This window comes from Rattus norvegicus, chromosome 8 (assembly GCF_036323735.1).
Source record: "Rattus norvegicus strain BN/NHsdMcwi chromosome 8, GRCr8, whole genome shotgun sequence".
NCBI classification, from domain to species: domain Eukaryota; kingdom Metazoa; phylum Chordata; class Mammalia; order Rodentia; family Muridae; genus Rattus; species Rattus norvegicus.
In genome coordinates, this window is record NC_086026.1 from 8,761,453 (window position 1) to 8,784,408 (window position 22,956).

The following is a 22,956-nucleotide window of genomic DNA, read 5'->3' on the forward strand; positions in this document are numbered from 1 at the left end:
TCCAGCTTCTGGCTATTATAAATAAGGCTGCGATGAACATGGTGGAGCATGTGTCTTTTTAATATGTTGGGGCATCTTTTGGGTATATGCCCAAGAGAGGTATAGCTGGACCCTCAGGCAGTTCAATGTCCAGTTTTCTGAGGAACCTACAGACTGATTTCCAGAATGGTTGTACCAGTCTGCAATCCCACCAACAATGGAGGAGTGTTCTTCTTTCTCCACATCCTCGCCAGCATCTGCTGTCACCTGAGTTTTTGATCTTAGCCATTCTCACTGGCATGAGGTGAAATCAGGGTTGTTTTGATTTGCATTTCCCTTATGACTAAAGATGTTGAACATTTCTTTAGGAGTTTCTCAGCTCTTCAGCTTTCCTCAGCTGTGAATTCTTTGTTTAGCTCTGAACCCCATTTTTAATAGAGTTATTTGTCTCCCTGCTATCTAACATCTTGAGTTCTTTGTATATTTTGGATACAAGGCCTCTATCTGTTGTAGGATTGGGAAAGATCTTTTCCAAATCTGTTGGTTGTCGTTTTGTCCTAACCACAGTGTCCTTTGCCTTACAGAAGCTTTGTAGTTTTATGAGATCCCATTTGCCGATTCTTGATCTTAGAGCATAAGCCATTGGTGTTTTGTTCAGGAAATTTTTTCCAGGGCCCATGTGTTCCAGTTGCTGCCCTACTTTTCTTCTATTAGTTTGAGTGTATCAGGTTTGATGTGGAGGTCCTTGATCCACTTGGACTTAAGCTTTGTACTGGGTGATTAGCATGGTTCAATCTGAATTCTTCTACATGTCGACCTTCAGTTGAACCAGCACCATTTGCTAAAAATGCTATCTTTTTTCCATTTGATGGTTTTGGCTCCTTAGTCAAAAATCAAGTGCCCATAGGTGTGTGGGTTCATTTCTGGGTCTTCAATCCTGTTCTATTGGTCTATCTGTCTGTTTCTGCACCAATACCATGCAGTTTTTATCACTATTGCTCTGTAATACTGCTTGAGTTCAGGGATAGTGATTCCCCCTGAAGTCCTTTTATTGTTGAGGATAGCTTTAGCTATCCTGGGTTTTTTGTTATTCCAGATGAATTTGCAAATTGTTCTGTCTAACTCTTTGAAGAATTGGATTGGTATTTTGATGGGGATTGCATTGAATCTGTAGATTGATTTTGGTAAAATGGCCATTGTTACTATATTAATCCTGCCAATCCATGAGCATGGAAGACCTTTCCATCTTCTGAGGTCTTCTTCAATTTCTATCTTCAGAGTCATGAAGTTCTTATTGTACAAATCTTTTACTTGCTTGGTTAAAGTCACACCGAGGTTCTTTATATTATTTGGGTCTATTATGAAGGGTGTCGTTTCCCTAATTTCTTTCTCGGCTTGTTTCTCTTTTGTGTAGAGGAAGGGTACTGATTTATTTGAGTTAATTTTATACCCAGCCACTTTGCTGAAGTTGTTTATCAGCTTATTTGTTCTCTGGTGGAACTTTTGGGATCACTTAAATATGCTATCATATCATCTGCAAATAGTGATATTTTGACTTCTCTTTTTCTGATCTGTATCCCCTTGACCTCCATTTGTTGTCTGATTGCTCTGGCCAGAACTTCAAGAACTATATTGAATAAGTAGGGAGAGAGTGGGCAACCTTGTCTAGTTCCTGATTTTAGTGGGATTGCTTCAAGTTTCTCTCCATTTAGTGTAATGTTAGCAACTGGTTTGCGGTATATGGCTTTTACTATGTTTAGGTATGGGCCTTGAATTCCTATTCTTTCCAGGACTTTTATCATCAAGGGGTGTTGAATTTTGTCAAATGCTTTCTCAGCATCTAATGAAATGATCATGTGGTTTTGTTCTTTCAGTTTGTTTATATAATGGATCACGTTGATGGTTTTCTGTATGTTATACCATCCCTGCATGCCTGGGATGAAGGCTACGTTATCATGGTGGATGAATGTTTTGATGTGCTCTTGGATTCCGTTTGCCAGAATTTTATTGAGTATTTTTGCGTCAATATTCATAAGGGAAATTGGTCTGAAGTTATCTTTCTTTGTTGGGTCTCTGTGTGGTTTAGGTATAAGAGTAATTGTGGCTTCATAGAAGTAATTCGGGTAGTGCTCCATCTGTTTCAATTTTGTGGAATAGTTTAGATAATATTGGCATGAGGTCTTCTATGAAGTTTTGATAGAATTCTGCACTAAACCCGTCTGGACCTGGGCTCTTTTTGGTTGGGAGACCTTTAATGACTGCTTCTTTTTCCTTAGGAGTTATGGGGTGGTTTAACTGGTTTATCTGTTCGTGATTTAACTTCAGTACCTGTTATCTGTCTAGGAAATTGTCCATTTCCTGCAGATTTTCAAGTTTTGTTTTATATAGGCTTTTATAGTAAGATCTGATGATTTTTTGAATTTCCTCTGAATCTGTTGTTATGTCTCCCTTTTCATTTCTGATTTTGTTAATTTGGACACACTCTGTGTCCTCTCCTTAGTCTGGCTAAGCGTTTATCTATCTTGTTGATTTTCTCAAAGAACCAACTTTTGGTTCTGTTGATTCTTTCTATGGACCTTTTTGTTTCTACTTGGTTGATTTCAGCTCTGAGTTTGATTAATTCCTGCCTTCTACTCCTCCTGGGTGTATTTGCTTCTTTTTGTTCTAGAGATTTTAGGTGTGCTGTCAAGGTGGTGACATATGCTTTTTCCCCTTTCTTTCTGCAGGCACTCAGAGCTCTGAGTTTTCCTCTTAGCACAGCTTTCATTGTGTCCCATAAGTTTGGGTATGTTGTACCTTCATTTTCATTAAATTCTAAAAAGTTTTTAATTTCTTTCTTTATTTCTTCCTTGACCAGGTTATCATTGAGTAGAGCATTGTTCAATTTCCACGTATATGTGGGCATTCTTCCCTTATTGTTATTGAAGACCAGTTTTAGGCCGTGGTGGTCTGATAGCACGCATGGGATTATTTCTATCTTCCTGTACCTGTTGAGGCCCATTTTTTGACCAATTATATGGTCAATTTTGGAGAAAGTACCATGACGAGCTGAGAAGAAGGTATATCCTTTTGCTTTAGGATAGAATGTTCTATAAATATCTGTTAAGTCCTTTTGGCTCATGACTTCTCTTAGTCTGTCTACATCTCTGTTTAATTTCTGTTTCCATGATCTGTCCATTCATGAGAGTGGGGTGTTGAAATCTCCTACTATTATTGTGTGAGGTGCAATGTGTGTTTTGAGCTTTAGTAAGGTTTCTTTTATGTATGTAGTTGCCCTTGTATTTGGGGCATAGATATTTAGGATTGAGAGTTCATCTTGGAGGATTTTTCCTTTGATGAATATAAAGTGTCCTTCCTTATCTTTTTTGATGACTTTTAGTTGAAAATTAATTTTTTTGATATTAGAATGGCTACTCCAGCTTGCTTCTTCTGACCATTTCCTTGGAAAGTTTTTTTCCATCCTTTCACTCTGAGGTAGTGTCTGTCTTTGTCTCTGAGGTGTGTTTCCTGTAGGCAGCAGAATGCCGGGTCCTCGTTGCATATCCAGTTTGTTAATCTATGTCTTTTTATTGGGGAGTTGACTCCATTGATGTTGAGAGATATTAAAAAATAGTGATTATTGTTTCCTGTTATATTCATAGTTGGATATGAGGTTATGTTTGTGTGCTTTTCTTCTCTTTGTTTTGTTGCCAAGATGATTAGTTTCTTGCTTCTACCAGGGTATTGCTCGCATCCCCCCCCCTTTTTTAAAATTTTTTTTTCATTAACTTGAGTATTTCTTATATACATTTCGAGTGTTATTCCCTTTCCCGGTTTCTGGGCAAACATTCCCCTCCCCTCTCCCCTCCCTTTTGGGTGTTCACCTCCCAACCCTCCCCTCATTGCCGCCCTCCCCCTAACAGTCTAGTTCACTGGGGGTTCAGTCTTAGCAGGACCCAAAGCTTCCCCTTCCACTGGTGCTCTTACTAGGATATTCATTGCTACCTATAAGGTCAGAGTTCATGGTCAGTCCATGTATAGTCTTTAGGTAGTGGCTTAGTCCCTGGAAGCTCTGGATGCTTGGCATTGTTGTACATATGAGGACTCGAGCCCCTTCAAGCTCTTCCAGTTCTTTCTCTGATTCCTTCAACGGGGGTCCTATTCTCAGTTCAGTGGTTTGCTGCTGGCATTCGCATCTGTATTTGCTGTATTCTGGCTGTTTTTCTAAGGAGCGATTTACATCCGGCTCCTGTCGGTCTTCACTACTTTGCTTCATCCATCTTGTCTATATGTGTGGCTGTATACGTATGGGCCACATGTGGGGCAGGCCCTGAATGGGTGTTCCTTCTATCTCTGTTTTAATCTTTGCCTCTCTCTTCCCTGCCAAGGGTATTCTTGTTCCCCTTTTAAAGAAGGAGTCAAGCATTCACATTTTGATCATCCATCTTGACTTTCATGTGTTGTAGGCATCTAGGGTAATTCAAGCATTTGGGCTAATAGCCACTTATCAATGAGTGCATAAAATGTGTGTCTTTCTGTGATTGGGTTACCTCACTCAGGATGATATTTTCCAGTTCCAACCATTTGCCTACGAATTTCATAAAGCCATTGTTTTTGAAGCTGAGTAATATTCCATTGTGTAGATGTACCACATTTTCTGTATCCATTCCTCTGTTGAAGGGCATCTGGGTTCTTTCCAGCTTCCGGCTATTATAAATAAGGCTGCGATGAACATAGTGGAGCACGTGTCTTTTTTATATGTTGGTGCATCTTTTGGGTATATGCCCAAGAGAGGTATAGCTGGATCCTCAGGCAGTTCAATGTCCAATTTTCTGAGGAACCTCCAGACTGATTTCCAGAATGGTTGTACCAGTCTGCAATCCCACCAACAATGGAGGAGTGTTCCTCTTTCTCCACATCCTCGCCAGCATCTGTTGTCCCCTGAGTTTTTGATCTTAGCCATTCTCACTGGCATGAGGTGAAATCAGGGTTGTTTTGATTTGCATTTCCCTTATGACTAAAGATGTTGAACATTTCTTTAGGTGTTTCTCAGCCATTCGGCATTCCTCAGCTGTGAATTGTTTGTTTAGCTCTGAACCCCATTTTTAATAGGGTTATTTGTCTCCCTGTGGTCTAACTTCTTGAGCTCTTTGTATATTTTGGATATAAGGCCTCTATCTGTTGTAGGATTGGTAAAGATCTTTTCCCAATCTGTTGGTTGTCGTTTTATCTTAACCACAGTGTCCTTTGCCTTACAGAAGCTTTGCAGTTTTAGGAGATGCCATTTGTCGAATCTTGATCTTAGAGCATAAGTCATTGGTGTTTTGTTCAGGAAATTTTTTCCAGTGCCCATGTGTTCCAGATGCTTTCCTTGTTTTTCTTCCATTAGTTTGAGTGTGTCTGGTTTGATGTGGAGGTCCTTGATCCACTTGGACTTAAGCTTTGTACAGGGTGATAAGCACGGATCGATCTGCATTCTTCTACATGTTGACCTCCAGTTGAATCAGCACCATTTGCTGAAAATGCTATCTTTTTTTCCATTGGATGGTTTTGGCTCCTTTGTCAATAATCAAGTGACCATAGGTGTGTGGGTTCAGTTCTTGGTCTTCAATTCTATTCCATTGGTCTATCTGTCTGTCTCTGTACCAATACCATGCAGTTTTTATCACTATTGCTCTGTAATACTGCTTGAGTTCAGGGATAGTGATTCCCCCTGAAGACCTTTTATTGTTGAGGATAGTTTTAGCTATCCTGGGTTTTTTGTTATTCCAGATGAATTTGCAAATTGTTCTGTCTAACTCTTTGAAGAATTGGATTGGTATTTTGATGGGGATTGAATTGAATCTGTAGATCGATTTTGGTAAAATGGCCATTTTTACTATATTAATCCTGCCAATCCATGAGCATGGAAGACCTTTCCATATTCTGAGGTCTTCTTCAATTTCTTTCTTCAGTGTCTTGAAGTTCTTATTGTACAAATCTTTTACTTGCTAGGTTAAAGTCACACCGAGGTACTTTATATTATTTGGGTCTATTACGAATGGTGTCGTTTCCCTAATTTCTTTCTCGGCTTGATTCTCTTTGTGTAGAGGAAAGCAACTGATTTATTTGAGTTAATTTGATACCCAGCCACTTTGCTGAAGTTGTTTATCAGCTTTAGTAGTTCTCTGGTGGAACTTTTGGGATCACTTAAATATACTATCATATCATCTGCAAATAGTGATATTTTGACTTCTTTTCCAATCTATATCCCCTTGACCTCCTTTTGTTGTCTGATTGCTCTGGCCAGAACTTCAAGAACTATATTGAATAAGTAGGGAGATAGTGGGCAGCCTTGTCTAGTCCCTGATTTTAGTGGGATTGCTTCAAGTTTCTCTCCATTTAGTGTAATGTTAGCAATTGTTTTGCTGTATATGGCTTTTACTATGTTTAGGTATGGGCCTTGAATTCCTATTCTTTCCAGGACTTTTATCATAAAGGGGTGTTGAATTTTGTCAAATACTTTCTCAGCATCTAATGAAATGATCATGTGGTTTTGTTCTTCCGTTTGTTTATATAATGGATCACGTTGATGGTTTTCCGTATGTTAAACCATCCCTGCATGCCTGGGATGAAGCCTACATTATCATGGTGGATGATTGTTTTGATGTGCTCTTGGATTCCATTTGCCAGAATTTTATTGAGTATTTTTGCGTCGATATTCATAAGGGAAATTGGTCTGAAGTTCTCTTTCTTTATTGTGTCTTTGTGTGGTTTAGGTATAAGAGTAATTGTGGCTTCATAGAAGGAATTCGGTAGTGCTCCATCTGTTTCAATTTTGTGGAATAGTTTGGATAATATTGGCATGAGGTCTTCTATGAAGGTCTGATAGAATTCTGCACTAAACCCGTCTGGACCTGGGCTCTTTTTGGTTGGGAGACCTTTAATGACTGCTTCTATTTCCTTAGGAGTTATGGGGTGGTTTAACTGGTTTATCTGTTCGTTATTTAACTTCAGTACCTGGTATCTGTCTAGGAAATTGTCCATTTCCTGCAGATATTCAAGTTTTGTTTTATATAGGCTTTTATAGTAAGATCTGATGATTTTTTGAATTTCCTCTGAATCTGTAGTTATGTCTCCCTTTTCATTTCTGATTTTGTTAATTTGGACACACTCTCTTTGTCCTCTCATTAGTCTGGCTAAGCGTTTATCTATCTTGTTGATTTTCTCAAAGAACCAACTTTTGGTTCTGTTGATTCTCTCTATGGACCTTTTTGTTTCTACTTGGTTGATTTCAGCTCTGAATTTGATTATTTCCTGCCTTCTACTCCTCCTGGGTGTATTTGCTTCTTTTTGTTCTAGAGCTTTTAGGTGTGCTGTCAAGCTGCTGACATATGCTCTTTCCTGTTTCTTTCTGCAGGCACTCAGAGCTATGAGTTTTCCTCTTAGCACAGCTTTCATTGTGTCCCATAAGTTTGGGTATGTTGTACCTTCATTTTCATTAAATTCTAAAAAGTTTTTAATTTCTTTCTTTATTTCTTCCTTGTCCAGTTTATCATTGAGTAGAGCATTGTTCAATTTCCACGTATATGTGGGCATTCTTCCCTTATTGTTATTGAAGACCAGTTTTAGGCCGTGGTGGTCTGATAGCATGCATGGGATTGTTTCTATCTTTCTGTAATACAGCAAATACATAGGCGAATGCCATCATTAAACCACTGAACTGAGAACAGGACTCCTCTTGAAGGAATTAGAGAAAGAACTGAAAGAGCTTGACCATGCTTAAGAACCCATATGAACAACAGTGCCAATCAACCAGAGCTTCCAGCGACTAAGCCACTACCCAAAGAGCTGACCCAAGGATCCAACCTCATAGGTAGCAATGAATAACCTAGTAAGAGCCCAGAAAATTTCTATGCAACTCTAGGTATAAAAATATGCAAAACATGTGAAAGAATGAAATGTTTATTGATAAAAATATTAATAACATTTTAAATTAGGAGGAAAGGCATTGAGATTAACAGCATTTTTGTGAGTTTTTAGGAAGAGAGAGCAAGTTTAGAAGGAGAATGAAGAGTGGACTAACTTAGAAACTATAGTTAATATAAAAAACTAGGAGAGCAATTTGCAGAATGCAGAGCAGAAAAGGAAATAGAGAAGCTGCAGAGAACAGAAGGAGCAGGCAGTTTTCTCCTTACCCTGGGCCAAAACATGTGTTTTCTTACTAACAAGGCAGTCTTAATCTTCTTAGAGGAACAACGCTTTCTTCTTATAAATTTAGGCTTAATTCATTTAGCATTAAAAGGTAGGCACTTTCTTTCTCTATGCAATAAAAATTCGAGCTATAAAAACTAAAAGAACGTTGAAAACTCTTGACCCTATCCTAGAAACAATTAACTTTATAATTATTCATTACATAGCAACTTGGAAATATTTAGTCCATGTTAATTAAGGAAAATTAAGTAGCAAGCAAGGTTTGTACTGAGACAGAACAACTTGAGTGTTTTCATTTGGTGGCTTGAATGTTACTTGGAGTTTTAGATACATTAGTTATCTTGATAAAGTATTTGGAAGGACCAATTCCTTCCCAGTTGCATCGTTCTGGGGCACAGCTGTCAGAGATGAAATTTTCATGGTCTCCTTTTTTGTTTGGCACTGGATTCACCCTTTGGTCCCCAGGAGAGAAGTGGGTTGCCAAAATCATCCTGTTTCCTAGCAGAGGCCTCTGAGGACACAAGCTTAAATATCTTGAAACCCTGCCCCACCAATCCTTTTGTGGTTTGCCCTGGAGTTATTTGTATTTTGATGCTAATTCCACTGCCCTAAGGACAGTTGTCTAGTCACTTTAGCAGGAATCAGGTGACTTCACCAAAACCTTCTGCACATTGAATTTGTAAAATTCAGGTGGGGGCAGGCACACGATAGAAGGAGACCTGTCATTGGAGGAAAAGGAAGCATGGGCAGGAGAGAAGTTTGAAGGAAGAGAAGGAGACTGGAATAGAGAGAAGAGATGGGAGGGGGAGGGAATGAAGTCATGGCAGGTGACGTGAAGATTCTGCTCTGTGTATTTACAGATTGTTAATAATGTTCTTAAGGGATGGATGGTACTGGGCTTTGTATGTTTAGGTGGACAATTATATCTCACTAATAAGGTTATTGTGTTGTGTGTTCTTTCATGTATCTGTTTGAGTGTAGAAAAGTGTGTCAGGGCAGGAGACACTGTGACACCACAGTGCAGGACCTAGCAGGGTAAAAGACAACCGTACCTTCTTATTTTTTATATTTTACAACAACAGCTAGCAAATCAACTTGTGGGCAAGAGTCCACTAGTAATCCTAAGACTTGAGAGAAAGTTTTTAGTTTCTAAGAGGAGACCAGCACCATGTTAAGTCATGTGATATCTCAAGGGTGAGAATTCAAACAAAGAAACAGGAAAGTAGCTTGGGCTGGCAGGCTATAGGTCCTCTGTTGTGTAATAAGTAATGACAGATCAGAGAGTTAGAGATTAAAAGCTGTTTTTGTTTTTGTTTTTGTTTTTTTTAAAGAAAGTTGTTTAGAAAATCTTTCAGGATACTAATATTCACTCTAATATGGGCTCCATGGGAATTTCGGGTTGAAATCCCATTTAGACTAGCTACTTCTTAATGTCAGGTATTTTAAAAAGGTGATTAAGTTTGTTCTTAGAAAGAAGAGAGTAAAGAGATTACCTGAATCATGTGGTGATTTTCACCCACGGTTCAGAACTTAAATAGGGAAAATTTAGTCACTAACTGCAGGTAGAGAGTTGTGATAAATGTCTGTAACACTGGGCAGAGTGAAAGCAGAGATATATTATAGAAGTTACTAAGGTTAAATAAAAATCTGTGGCTCTGGGTAGAAAGCTTAACAGATGGATATATTCTGGACTAAAGTCCTGGCTTGATACATTGCTTATTGGTATTAGAATTGATAGAAGGTGTTTAACTTTGTTTTAAGGAGCATATAGAGATTACGCAAATCACGTGGGGTTTTTCATTCATGGTTTGGAACTTAGGGAAAAATTAGTCACTGACTCCAAGTAGATTATTGTGATATTTACAAGTAATTAAAGTTAAATAAAAATCTGTGGCTCTGGGTAGAGAGCTTAACAGATGGATATATTTTGGGCTAAAGTCCTAGTTTGATATGTTGCTTATTGATATTGGAATTGATAGAAGGCATTTGGTTCGTTTTATGAATTACCCCACTAAAGGCCATATGGCTCAGTGATGCCGGCTAACAAGGGTTTGTGGTTACTTTTGATATTTACCACAACAGGAAGCTCAGATTCTCTTAATGTGGGCTCCATGGGAATTTTGGGTTCATTTCCTGATATCATAGAGTACAAAAGCCTATCAGGCTCATTGTTTAGCTTACTTCCTTTTTAAAAAATTGTTTAATCTTCATAATGGGTGTGACTTTGAGTTTTATGGTTATATTATTACTCTGGGAGAGAGTGTAAAATACAAGCTTTCCTGGTTACAGACTAAGAAACACAGTATTTTGGGAGAAAGATTTTGTCTTTGTGTTTTTAAAAAGTGTGATTAAGCTCTGGAAACCTCAGAGCATCATACTGATCAGATTTGATAGTGGTAGACCTCCTGAAAAAAAATGATTCAGGAGAATCAAACAAAAAGATATCTCAATTCTAAACTTTTGTCTTGAGAGTTATATTTTAGAGTGCACCTACTTAGATTCCTGGTCTCAAGGACTTTCAGCTGGGTCCAGTCAGGACACGTTGACTAAAGAATTTGTTTCATTCTTCCCACCCCTTACCCCAAGGATATCTCAACGCCCATGTACAACTTGAAGAAGTTATGGAGGAGTCATTGCCCCAATTCCCTGGACTTTTGGGGGGCTGAAAGCGGTTATTTTAAAGTTGTATTTATGAGAAATTTAGAAATGGTTGTAATTTAACAGAGAGGAATCAGCTAGATTGAGTTATACAGTCATAATCTGATTTAGTAACTACACTAAAATCATCTTTGCTTTGGTATAGAATTTATTTGACAAAGTTTAAAAGTACAAGGTTTAGAGCCAGTCCTTCTAATGATGTCATTACAAATTTCTGAGTTTATTACACATGTGAGTTAAGGGCCAAATAGCAAATTTATGGCTCTGAGTTTGTGAGAGTACTTTCAAGATAATATTAAGATATAAAGACAACAGTTAAGATAGTCTTATATAGATAAATGGTTCTAAAAAACATCAGAAATCCACAAAATTTGAGATTAAAGTTATTTATCTTTTGTTGAGACATATTTGCTCCTAACAGTTCCTCTTTGTTGGATTTAATGAAGAAAATGAACATCTCTACCTACAGATGAGGCAATACTTTGTGGCTAGGCAGCAACTGGACAAAACTTCCTGTTTCATCTGCAGACTAATACTGTCCAGAAAAGGACAAATCATACAGAATAGTTGACTGATAAGCTCTGACAAAACAGAGTCATCAGCCCTTCAAAAATCTGTGGGCTAAAAGGCTGAAGACTTGCGCTCACATGTTGCTAACAGATGACTGTGCTAGTGGAGATTTGTCTTTGCAACCTCTTATTTCTGGAAGCCATGTTAGTCTTCCTATATGTGTAGTTATTGGGTCATTCAAAGATTTCTGATGTGGGTGAAGACTGGTAGTTTTGTAAACAACCCAAGCTGTTTAGCATTGAGAAGGATAATAAATTTGAAAGAGTGTTTTTTTAGATGGTGTACAAACTCAAACCAGGATATAAGTCAGGTATAGAATTATAGTCTTTTAGCATAGGTGACACAAGGTACTTTAGGTAATGGATAAAATTAATGGATGGGGTGTTATGTGTATCGCATGTTTTATAAATTGTAGAATGGTAATAATTGATATATTTTAACTGGACAAAAAGGGGGAAATGTGGTTTGCCATGGAGTTATTTGTATTTTGATCCTAATTCCACTGCCCCAAGGACAGCTATCTAGTCACATATTCAGGAATCAGGTGACTTCACCAGAACCTTCTCCCCACTGAATTTGTAAAATCCAGGCTGGGGGGGGGGGCAGGTACAGGATAGAAGGAGGCATGTCATTGGAGGAGAAGGAAGGATGGGTGGGAGAGAAGTTTGAAGGAAGAGGATGAGACTGATCTGTTTCAGGAGAAGAGACAGGAGGGAGAGGGCAAGAAGCCATGGCAGGTGACGTTAAGATTCCATGCTGTACCTTTGCAGGTTGTTATAAATGTTTTTAAGGGATGGATGTGTACCAGGCTTTGTATGTTTAGGTGGGCAATTATATCTTATCAATTGGGTCAAAGGTTATTGTGTTGTGTGTTCTTTAATGTGTAGATTTAAGTGTAATGGAGTGTGGGGCGGCTGGTCTGGGCTACCACTGAGTTGGGATGTGTGTTTCTGGCATGGAAACTTGCCTTGGGAACTAGATAGGTAGAGAGATTGCTGATGGCTCAGAGAGAAAGAGGCCTTCAGCAGTGTGATATACGATGGAGCAAAGTGGGTGAGAGGCTTTGCTGACTGGGAATTAAGATATCTAGCAGATATCTTGGGGCACTGCAGTGCCGGACCTAAGTGGGGACAAAGGACAACTGTACTTTTTTTATTTTTTATATTTTACAACAACACAACCTCTTCCCATTTATGTCTGTTTAGGGGCACAGCCAGCAGAGTTATGTCCTCCAAACTTAGTTGTCTGGCCCATGGATCCCATTGGCTTCCTGAGAAGTTCTACTGTTATAATGATCATCCAACAGCAAAAAGAGATGGTTATTCAAGAAAATCAATAAGAGAGACCCTTCGTCATTGGCCAATTGACAGAGTCATGTGGTTCCTTCTGGATAGAAACACCTTTGCTGAGTTTTGATTTGTGTTTGATTAGATCAACCTATTGCTGCTAATTCTTGTGAACTGAACAGCACAGCTGATATCCTGACAAAGCAGATTAGATTCACTCCAAAGAACTATATCTAAACAGGAATATATCTTCTTTTATTCCATTATCCTTTTCTTTTACTACCTCTGGTGGGTGATGAACTAGAAAGGAGGTTAAAGCATTTAAGTACACTTATTAAAATAGGTTTTGAAAAATATAAGCCTACACCAGATAATATAATTAAAAATTTGGTACATTTTGTATGCCTTTGACCTCCTTTTGCTGTCTAATTACTCTCACAAGAACTTCAAGTACTGTATTGGAAAAAGAGGGAGAGAGTGGGCAGCCTTGTCTAGTCCCTAATTTTAGTGGGATTGATTCAAGTTTCTCTCCATTTAATTTGATGTTGGCTATTGATTTGCTGTATATTGCTTTTATTATGTTTAGGTATGTGCTTTGAATTCCTGATCTTTCTGAGAGGTTTAACATGAATTTTGTGAAATGCTTTTTCAGCACCTAATGAGATGATCATGTGATTGTTTTATGTGAGTTTGTTTCTGTACTGGATTACATTGATGGATTTCTGTATATTGAACCATCCCTGCATACCTAAGATGAAGCCTATTTGATCATGGTGAATGATCATGGTGATGTGTTCTTTGATTTGGTTTGCAAGAATTTTATTGAGGAACTTTGCATTGACATTCATAAGGAAAATTGGCCTGAAGTTCTTGTTCTTTGTGGGGTTTTTGTATGGTTTATGTATCAGCATAATTGTGGCTTCATGGAATGAATTAGGTAGTGTTCCCTCTGTTTCTATTTTGTAGAATAGTTTGAAGAGTATTGGTCTTTGGTCTTCTTTGAAGTTCTGTAGAATTCTTCACTAATGACTCAGGCACTTAGATCAACTATAGGCAAATGGGACCTCATAAAATTGAAAAGCTTCTGTAAGGCAAAGGGCACTGTCAACAGGACAAAATGGCAACATACAGATTGGGAAAAGAACTTTATAAACCCTACATCCCATAGAGGGCTAATATCTAACATACATAAAGAACTCAAGAGGTTAGACCCCAGAAAAACCAAATAACCTCATTTAAAATAGGGTGTAGACTAATGCCAACCAACCAGAGCTTCCAGGGACTAAGCTACTACCCAAAGACTATACATGGACTGACCCTGGGCTCCAACTGCATAGGTAGCAATGAATTTCCTAGTAAAGGCACCAGTGGAAGAGGAATCCCTTAGTCCTGCCAAGACTGAACCCTTAGTGAACGTCATTATTGGGGGGAGGGAGGTAAGGGGAGGAGGATAGGGAGGGGAACAACCATATAGAAGGAGAGGGGGAGGGGTTAGGGGGATGTTGACCTGGAAACTGAGAAAGGGAATAACAATTGAAATGTAAATAAGAAATACCCAATTTAATAAAGATGGAAGAAAAAAATCTGTAAAATAAGAAAAAACCCAGGATTTATAAAGAAAATCCTTTACAATAAAAAAAATGGGGTGTAGAATTAAATAAAGAATTCTCAACTGAGGAATATTGAATGGCCAACAATCACCTAAAGAAATGTTCAACATTCTTATTCATCCAGGAAATGCAAATCAAAATGACCCTGAGATTCTACCTTGCACCAGTCAGAATAGCAAAGACCAAAAACTCAGGTGACAGCAGATGCTGGTGATGATGTGGAGAAAGAGCAAAACTCTTCCATTGCCTGTGGGATTGTAAGCTGTTACAACTACTCTGGAAATCAGTCTGATAATTCTTCAGAAAATTGGACATAGCAATAACTAAGGACCCAGCTATAGCACTCCTGGTCATATACCCAAAAATGCTCCAACATATAGCAAAGGCATGTGCTTCACTATGTTCATAGCATCCATATTTATAATAGTCAAAATTTGAAAACAACCTAGATGTCCCTTGACAGAGAAAAGGATACAAAAAATATGAAACATTTACTCATTAGAGTACTATTCAATTATTTTAAAAAGAGGACTTCATGATGTTTGCAGGCAGATGGATGGAATGAGAAAATATCATCCTGAGTGATGTAACCCAAGTCACAAAAGAACACACATGGTAAGTACTCACTGTTAAGTGAATATTAGCCCAAAATCTCGGAATACCCACAATACAGCTCACAGATCATATGAAGCTTAAGAAGAAAAAGACCAAAGCATGGATGTTTCAGTCCTATTTATAAGGGAAACAAAATAATCACAGGAGGTAGAGAAAAGGAGGGTCCTGGGAAAGAGGGAAACTGGGAGGGAGAGAGGAGGCAGGGGGAAAATTGGGGACAAGATCAGGTGTGAGAGGATATGGGGGAGAAGTACAGAGGGTCAAGAAATTGAATGTAGTTATTTAGCAATGGGGGATGGAGAACTGGAGGAAATCACTAGAAAGTCCCAGATGCCAGGAAAGAAAGAGGTTTCCAGAACCAAACAGAGATGACATTAACTGAAATACACAATAAAGAGGAAAGAGAACCTGTATGGACCATATCCAGTAGTTAGGCACAGCCTCTGGTTGGGGGATGGGCCACCCACCCATCTCAATAATATTAACCCAGAATTTATCCCATCTAATTGAAATGCAAGGACAAAGAGTAGAACAGAGACTGAAGGAAAGGCCATCTGTAGACTGCCTCACCTAGGGATCTATCCTATACGCAGACACCGAACCCAGAAACTATTGCTGATGCAAAGAAATGTTGCTTATAGGAGCCTGATACAGATAGTCCAGAGAGGCTCTGCCAGAGCATAACCAATACAGATATGGATGGTCACAGCCAACCATCTGACTAAACATGGGGATTCCAATGGAGGAGTAAAGGAAAGAACTGAAGGAGTTGAAGAGGTTGGCAACTTCATAGGAAGAACAATATCAACCAATCAGATCCCTCAGAGCCCTAAGAGACTAAACCCCGAACCGAAGAGTATATATGGAGGAACCCATGGCTGCAATTGCATATATAGCAGAGAATGACCTCATTGGACATCAGTGGGAGGGGAAGCCCTTGGTCCTGTAGAGACTCGATTCTCCAGTAGAGGGGAAAGCTAGGCCAGTGAGGCAGAAGTGGGTGGTGGGTGGTGGGTGGTTGAGCATCCTCACTGAAGCACAGGCAAGAGGGCATTAGAAAGGGGATAACTTTTAGATGTAAATAAGTAAAATAACTAATAAAAATGATTATAAACCCCAAAAGAGAACTCTCAAGAGTGGAATCCATAATGGCAGACAAGCACTTGAAGAAATCTTCAGTCTGTAGCCATCAGAGAAGAAAAAAAAAAAACCCTGATATTCAATTTTATATACCAGTCAGAATGTTTAAGATCAAAGACATAAGTGACCCATCATGCTGTTCAGGGTGTGGAGCATGGGGACCATTCCCCCATTGCTGGGAGTGCAAGTTTGTACAGTCACCTTAGAAATCAACATTACAATTTTTCAGAAAATTGGGAATTCATCTACATCAAAACCAAGCTATATCACACATGAGTATACGCCCAAAGATGCTCTACCATACCATAACGATCCATGCTCAGCTGTGTTCATAGCAGTCTTATTCTTAATATTTAGAAACTGGAGACAACTCTGATGTCCCTAAATTAAAGAATGAGTAAAGAAAATGTGGTACACTTAAAAAATGGAGTATTATTCTACTATGAAAAACTACATCTTAATATTTGTAAGCAAATGGATGAAACTAGAAAAAATGTTGAGGTGAGCTAGTCTCACGAAAGAAAACAGGATAACCTTGCTACAATACACAGACTCAAGGAGGACACAAGGGGCAAATGATGGATCTCACTGTGAAGGTGAAACAAAATAGATATCTCAGGTGGATGGGGAGAAAGGGCTAGACAGGGATGGGGGTGTGTGAACAGAAGGGATCAGGTATGTAGAGGACTGATGGAGAGAGAGTACTGAACAGACAACTGAAATTGGAAGGGCAGGACAAAAAAATACTCCCAGGAAATGATAAGAGTGACCCTAACTAAGTCTCCTTGTGGTAGTCATACAGACCCATATCCTAAAACCAGGCAAAACTTTTAGTATAGATATTGGGACAGAAACTCACCCACACAACCTTTGACTTATAATTTGTCCTGCCTCCAAACTAGAACAGAAATTGTGGGAGTGGTTAACCTGTGACTGGTCAAACTTGAGTACCATGTTCTGAGAGGGAGTCTACTTTTGACACTGCCTGGAGGGCCAGAAATTAGAGGCTGGATAGCTCAGAGACCCATGAAAGAATCAAACACAAATAGGAAAAAAGTCAATAAAATGATTCCTAATGATATTTTGTTATACTTATAGATTGATGTGTAGCCCAATTGTCATCAGAGAGAGTTCACCCTGCCACTCCTAGAAACAAATGCAGAGACACACAGCCAAACATTAAGCAGAGCTTGAGGGATTCAGCAGAAGTATGGAAGGATTTTAAGAGCCAGAAGGGTCAAGGACTTCACAAGGAAACCCAAGGAAACAAACAACAAGTGCCCATAGGGACTCATAGAGACTGAATAGTGAACCAGAAAGACTACATGGGACTTACCTAGCTCTTCTATACATATGTTCCTGTTGTGTAGGTAGATCTTTTTATGGAACTCCTAACAGTAGGAGAAGGAGCTGTCTCTGACTCTGTTGCCAGCTTTTGGGATCCTTATCCTTTATTGGATTGACTTGCTAGCCTTTAAAGATAACAAGGTACATAGTCTTACTACAACTTAGTATTGAAATGGCTGGTTGATTTCCACTGAGGTCTTCCCTTTTCTGAAAAATAAAAAACAGAGGAAGAAGGGATAGGGGGTCAGAGAGGAGGTGGAAGAGGGACTGAGAAAAACAGAGAGAGGAAAAAGTGTGGTTGGTATGTTCTAAAGGAGGTGAAGGGGTTTGCAACTCTATAGGAAGAACAACAATATCAACCACCCAGACACCCCAGAGTTCCCAGGGGCTAAACAACCAAAGAGTACCATGGTAGACCCATGTTTCCAGCTGCATAAGTACTAGAAGATGGTTTTGTCTATCATCGATGGGACGAGAGGCTCTTGTTCCTGTGAAGGCTCAATGCCCCAGTATAGGGGAATGCTAGGGCAGGGAGGAGGGAGGGAGTGGGTGAATGGGTGGGTGGGAAGGGAGGCACCCTTATAGAAGCAGGGGGTTGGGGGATAGGGTAGGGAGTTTCCAGAAGGGGAACTAGGAAAAGGGATATTTGAAATAGAAGTAAAGAAAATATCCAATAAAAGAAATGAAAAAATAAAATAAAATATATACTAATTATGTATATAAATATATAATTATGACTACATTATTTAACATATAGCATTATAATATGATAAATATAATATATAAATATTATGGTTATTAGGCATGTAAAGTTAATAGTTCAGTCTAAACTACCACAAGATCAAGCATAATACTATCAAAGTGCAGCCTACACTTGGTGCTCCAAAACACATGAGCTAAAGTGAAGTGTATAGAGAGCTAAGAATGTTGAGTATACACTTTAGAGACTAAAATATTGGATATTATAGCCGGGTACATAGCTTACTTGAGCTACTGGATAGGAAGGAAAAACGATTATCCACTATACATGGTTCAGCACAAAGCCACTTGAGATATGGAGTAGTCTGCTAGAGGTGCCAAAATACAATGTTTAGTTACTATCTTTCCTTGTGCCTTTGATTTTTTTTTTGGTAGTACCAAAAACATCTATTATCTATTTATCATTCTGAAACTATTAAGTATATTGTTAAATTTGCTGCTCTACTTGAATTCCAGACTATCTTTTTTCTCCCTCTCTAACAGTGAGCACCTCTAAAGGATAATTCTATGCTAGAATATAACCATAGGGTGATGAAATTACATTATCTCTCATGTGACTATTTGCAGATGATACAATCAGATTTTTCTCATTTTGGCACTACTTTTAGTAGTTAATTTTCCTTAAAATTCTGGAAGAATACATAATACAACATTCCTTTTTATACGTTAGACTTTCACTGGAAAGGTACACCTGGCCCCTGTTAGACTGTGGAGGAGTGAAACACTGTCTTCTGGATGTGATATAGCTGACATACTCATAAACTTAGCGTCACTGTCATTGTGTGCATGCGACTAGGCTCTTCAATATTTTGTCACAGAAAATGTTCATGATGCTCCTACCTTTCGTACTTCTGACAGGTTATGGTAGCTGGAGGAAGTGATACCACTTTCGTTACCTGTAACTCCACAATGCCCATGTTACAGTAAATAATTTACTCATGCTATAACAGCAAATGTCCCCACAGAAACTAGGAATAAGAGAAGCATATCTTAATACAATAAAAAACTGTGAGGATATAAGAATATGCCATACAAAATGGTATGAGTGTGTGTGTGTGTGTGTGTGTGTGTCGATGTGTATGCATTCATGCAGTTTTTCAGGCTGGAAATCCAGAAAAGTTTAGTCTAGTTAATAATTTGACTACTATATTTCACACACAACAGATATGGTCCTTGTGAGCTGCCAGATTTACGCACAAATTGACTGTAGTTCCCTCAGTTTCCTGAGTTTTCTGGTACTATGGAAGAACACTCCATCAGGGAACATTTATAAAGTTGTTGCAAATTTTCTTGCTGGAGACATAGAAGGAGGAAAAAGATTAGGGAAGTTCTGGGCTTTGAATGTATAAAAAGAAAGGAGAATCAGAACTGATTTCTTTTTTTTTTCCACATGGAAAGGTTTAAAGAGTAGAAGAGGAGAGGAGTAAAGGCCAGCCATGAGCATGTGGAGGGAAGAGGGGGAGGGGAATGGGGAGGAAAGGGACAAAGGGGAGAGGGGAAGAGCAGGAAACAAGAGAAGAAAGAGAAAAGAAAGACCAGAACTGATTTCTTATTCCAATACATCAAGTGTAATTTTTCTTTGTTTCTGTGGGAAGGATAAAAATCAAATTAAATGAATTATCTTGACTACAATGGTATATCTGCTTTCTAGTGTCTTTTCCCACAAAATTTATCAATCTTACCTAACTCCTAGGTACCCAAAATCGATAAATATATAAATATATAATTTACAAATTATATATATATATATATATATATATATATATATATATCCCACAGAATAGCAAGATTTAAAGACTTCTTTAATTACACTTTATAGATTGCTTGGTTGCTTGATTGTATATGTGCATGTGTATGTGTTTGTGGGGGGTGCTTCTGTTTGATGATATATATGTAAAGGTTAGAGCAGAGCTTGTGCGCAAGATAGTTCTTTCTACCATATGGTTCATAAGCACCAAATTTATGTCATCAGGTTTGATGGTAGATACTGATACCTGCTGAGCTATCTTTTAGGTTTATATTTGTTAATATTATATTATGATAGATCAGTGTAGCTAGGTTTCTGGGCATGAATTGCTCAGCTTTCTCCCTCTTAAAATAAAACCATAGATTATTCAATTGCAATATGATTTTGTTAGTTTAAAGCAGAGGTAGTGTATTTACTACCTCTGAAGCAAATTTTCTAAATGGAAGGTAGGTTATAATTATCTTTGATAATGTTAATTCAAATATAGAACAAAGCTCTCTTCATATTGAGAGATTTTGAAATTTATTCTTTAACAGGAATACAAAGAAACTCTTGAAAGCAAAGCTGATGGTGCCCAGTTCATATTTGGACTTCCATTTCTTTATGGTTTAAAAGTCAGTGGGAGGACTATGATCAAAGGCAGGGCAATTCGTATGAGAAACCGTGAGACCACTTCATCTGAATCACTTCCGGTAAGAATCTTTTATTCAAATCACACACACACACACACACACACACACACACACACACACACACACACACACAATGTCAAATAGATTCAGATGTTTTTCTGGAAATAAACTTCCACTGTAAACAGGAAGATGTGTAATCCTTCAAGTGTTTCAAATACTAACTGTTCACAGTTCCTAAATGATAAGGAAATGGATCAGTTCTAAACTCTGATTTTTTTAATCCCTGGGGTTACAGAAGCCCAAAACAGGGAGGATAGAGTCAACTAAAGAATAATGACACACAAGTATAAAAATTCCATAGTGATTTTGATTATATTGTTTGATTTAAAACGATTAAGATAAGTTTTAGAATTTTTTTGGAAAGAGGGGTACAGTAATAGTTAATTGAAGAAATAGGAAGGGAAGGTAGTACTTAATGTATTTAAAAATAGCTGTAAAAATCTGTCATTTAAAGAAATTGAAAATTGCAATATCTTTACTAAAGAAGATAATTAGGAATTGACTGAGCTGAACATATGATATTTTACCCAAAAGTTGGAAGAATGCAATTTTCAAAAAATATCATCAATTGTAACACAGAACGGAGAGACCTATGAGACTTTTTAGTAGAATTGATCACTATAGGCCATGGCTAGTTTCAAACTTTTAATTTACTTACTCAGCTCCGTGTGTGTGTGTGTGTGTGTGTGTGTGTGTGTGTGTGTGTGTGAGAGAGAGAGAGAGAGAGAGAGAGAGGGGGGGGGGTCCCATTTGTGGCTGAGGATTCAACTAGCACATATTCTCTGCTCTTCAATCAGTTCTTAGTTTCTTTGCTACCTGTCATTGCCTGTACAAATAAATAGCTCTGGTGAGATCTGAGAGCCAATCAGTGGTTGCAGAGGACTGGGGACACTGTGTTTTGAATGTGACAGATCCACTGTACTCATGAAGCCACAGAACCTATGGTTATCTGCAAAAGACCTGCATAAGATCAAACCTATTGTCATGCCACCATAGAAGGGCACATAAATCCTCATGTGAAATTAAGGCGGTATGGGACAATGCAGACCCTGTTGTACCCAACAAATTCCAGGGGATAGCTCCACATATATGAGTATATGGATAATACAATGTGGATTTCATGGGTTTGAGGGAGGGTAGCATGAAGGAACCTAAAGAAGGAAAAGAGGTGATACAATACTATCTCAACTAAGAACAGTAATATTAACCCATCAAAATATTAAAAAGAGAACATGAAGTTGTGACAGTGTGGGTAATTGGAGCAGTTAGAGTGAAGAGCCTGTATGTAGAAGTGGGGACATAGATTTATGAGTAATTGGAGTGAAGAGCTGTGTGTAGGGGTGAATTTGATCAAAATACATTGTACAAAGTCCTCAAAGAATGAATACAAATGAAGCTACAAGAATTTTATAATTGCAAAACATGTAATTAGTGTTTAATTACTATAGCAGAGACTCATTTCCAATCCTGTATCTAATTTTAACATAAACAAAGACATATAGGCTTAATTGATGCAATGGTGAATTTAACCATGAATCTGTAATACTATATAAATAATATTAAGAATGATGGTAATATTAATAATAAATTTAAAACACAGGCTTGAATTTAATCTGGTAAAATGTGAAATCACACAGTGGGATCTTTTACCATAGGCTGTGAAACAGTATGTACATATGTATCGACTACATATATAGCATACATATGAATATGTATTTAAATAAGTTAATAGTACTGCAAACAATCATTTCATATCTGTAATGTCTATTTAAGATCTGATTTTTCCAAAGTATAAAAGGAAAGCTCAGTACATTTTTACAGTTTGTTCTAAACAATTAAGAAGATTTAGAATTAAAAGCAAATTGGAGTAGGGAAGCAATAATAACTCTGAGGTTTTCTTTTGTTTTGAAATATGCTCTGTCCATTTAAACTTATCTAACTTACCCAGACTAGCCCTTTGCAAATGAGCATAAAAACACTGTGGCTTTTGTGTCCTTCAAGTTAAAGCCCAAGCCCTTCTGAGATCAGGAGGAGAGGAAGGTGCACAATCGCTTTCACCAGGAAACTAAGCTTGGAACTCCTCCCCTGGGATACTGCAATTTCCTCTTCCTTTTTACCCTCGTCTATTAAAAATTTCAGAACAATCTTTTCTGGAACTAACCAAGGGCTTTGGGGCCACCCCTGCGACTGGTGGCAATGGTTCAAATTGTAAAACGAAGCTGGTGTGCTGAAACTAACACTCAAGAGACCCATAGTGTGGCAAATCTGTTCTTGGTGTATGAATCGCCACTGCCCTTGGTTTTCCCAAATGCATATCTGGAACAAGTTCAGTGGTCTAGGTTCATAGGAACCTCCTGCATGCTCCTTAGGGTCAGGTCAAA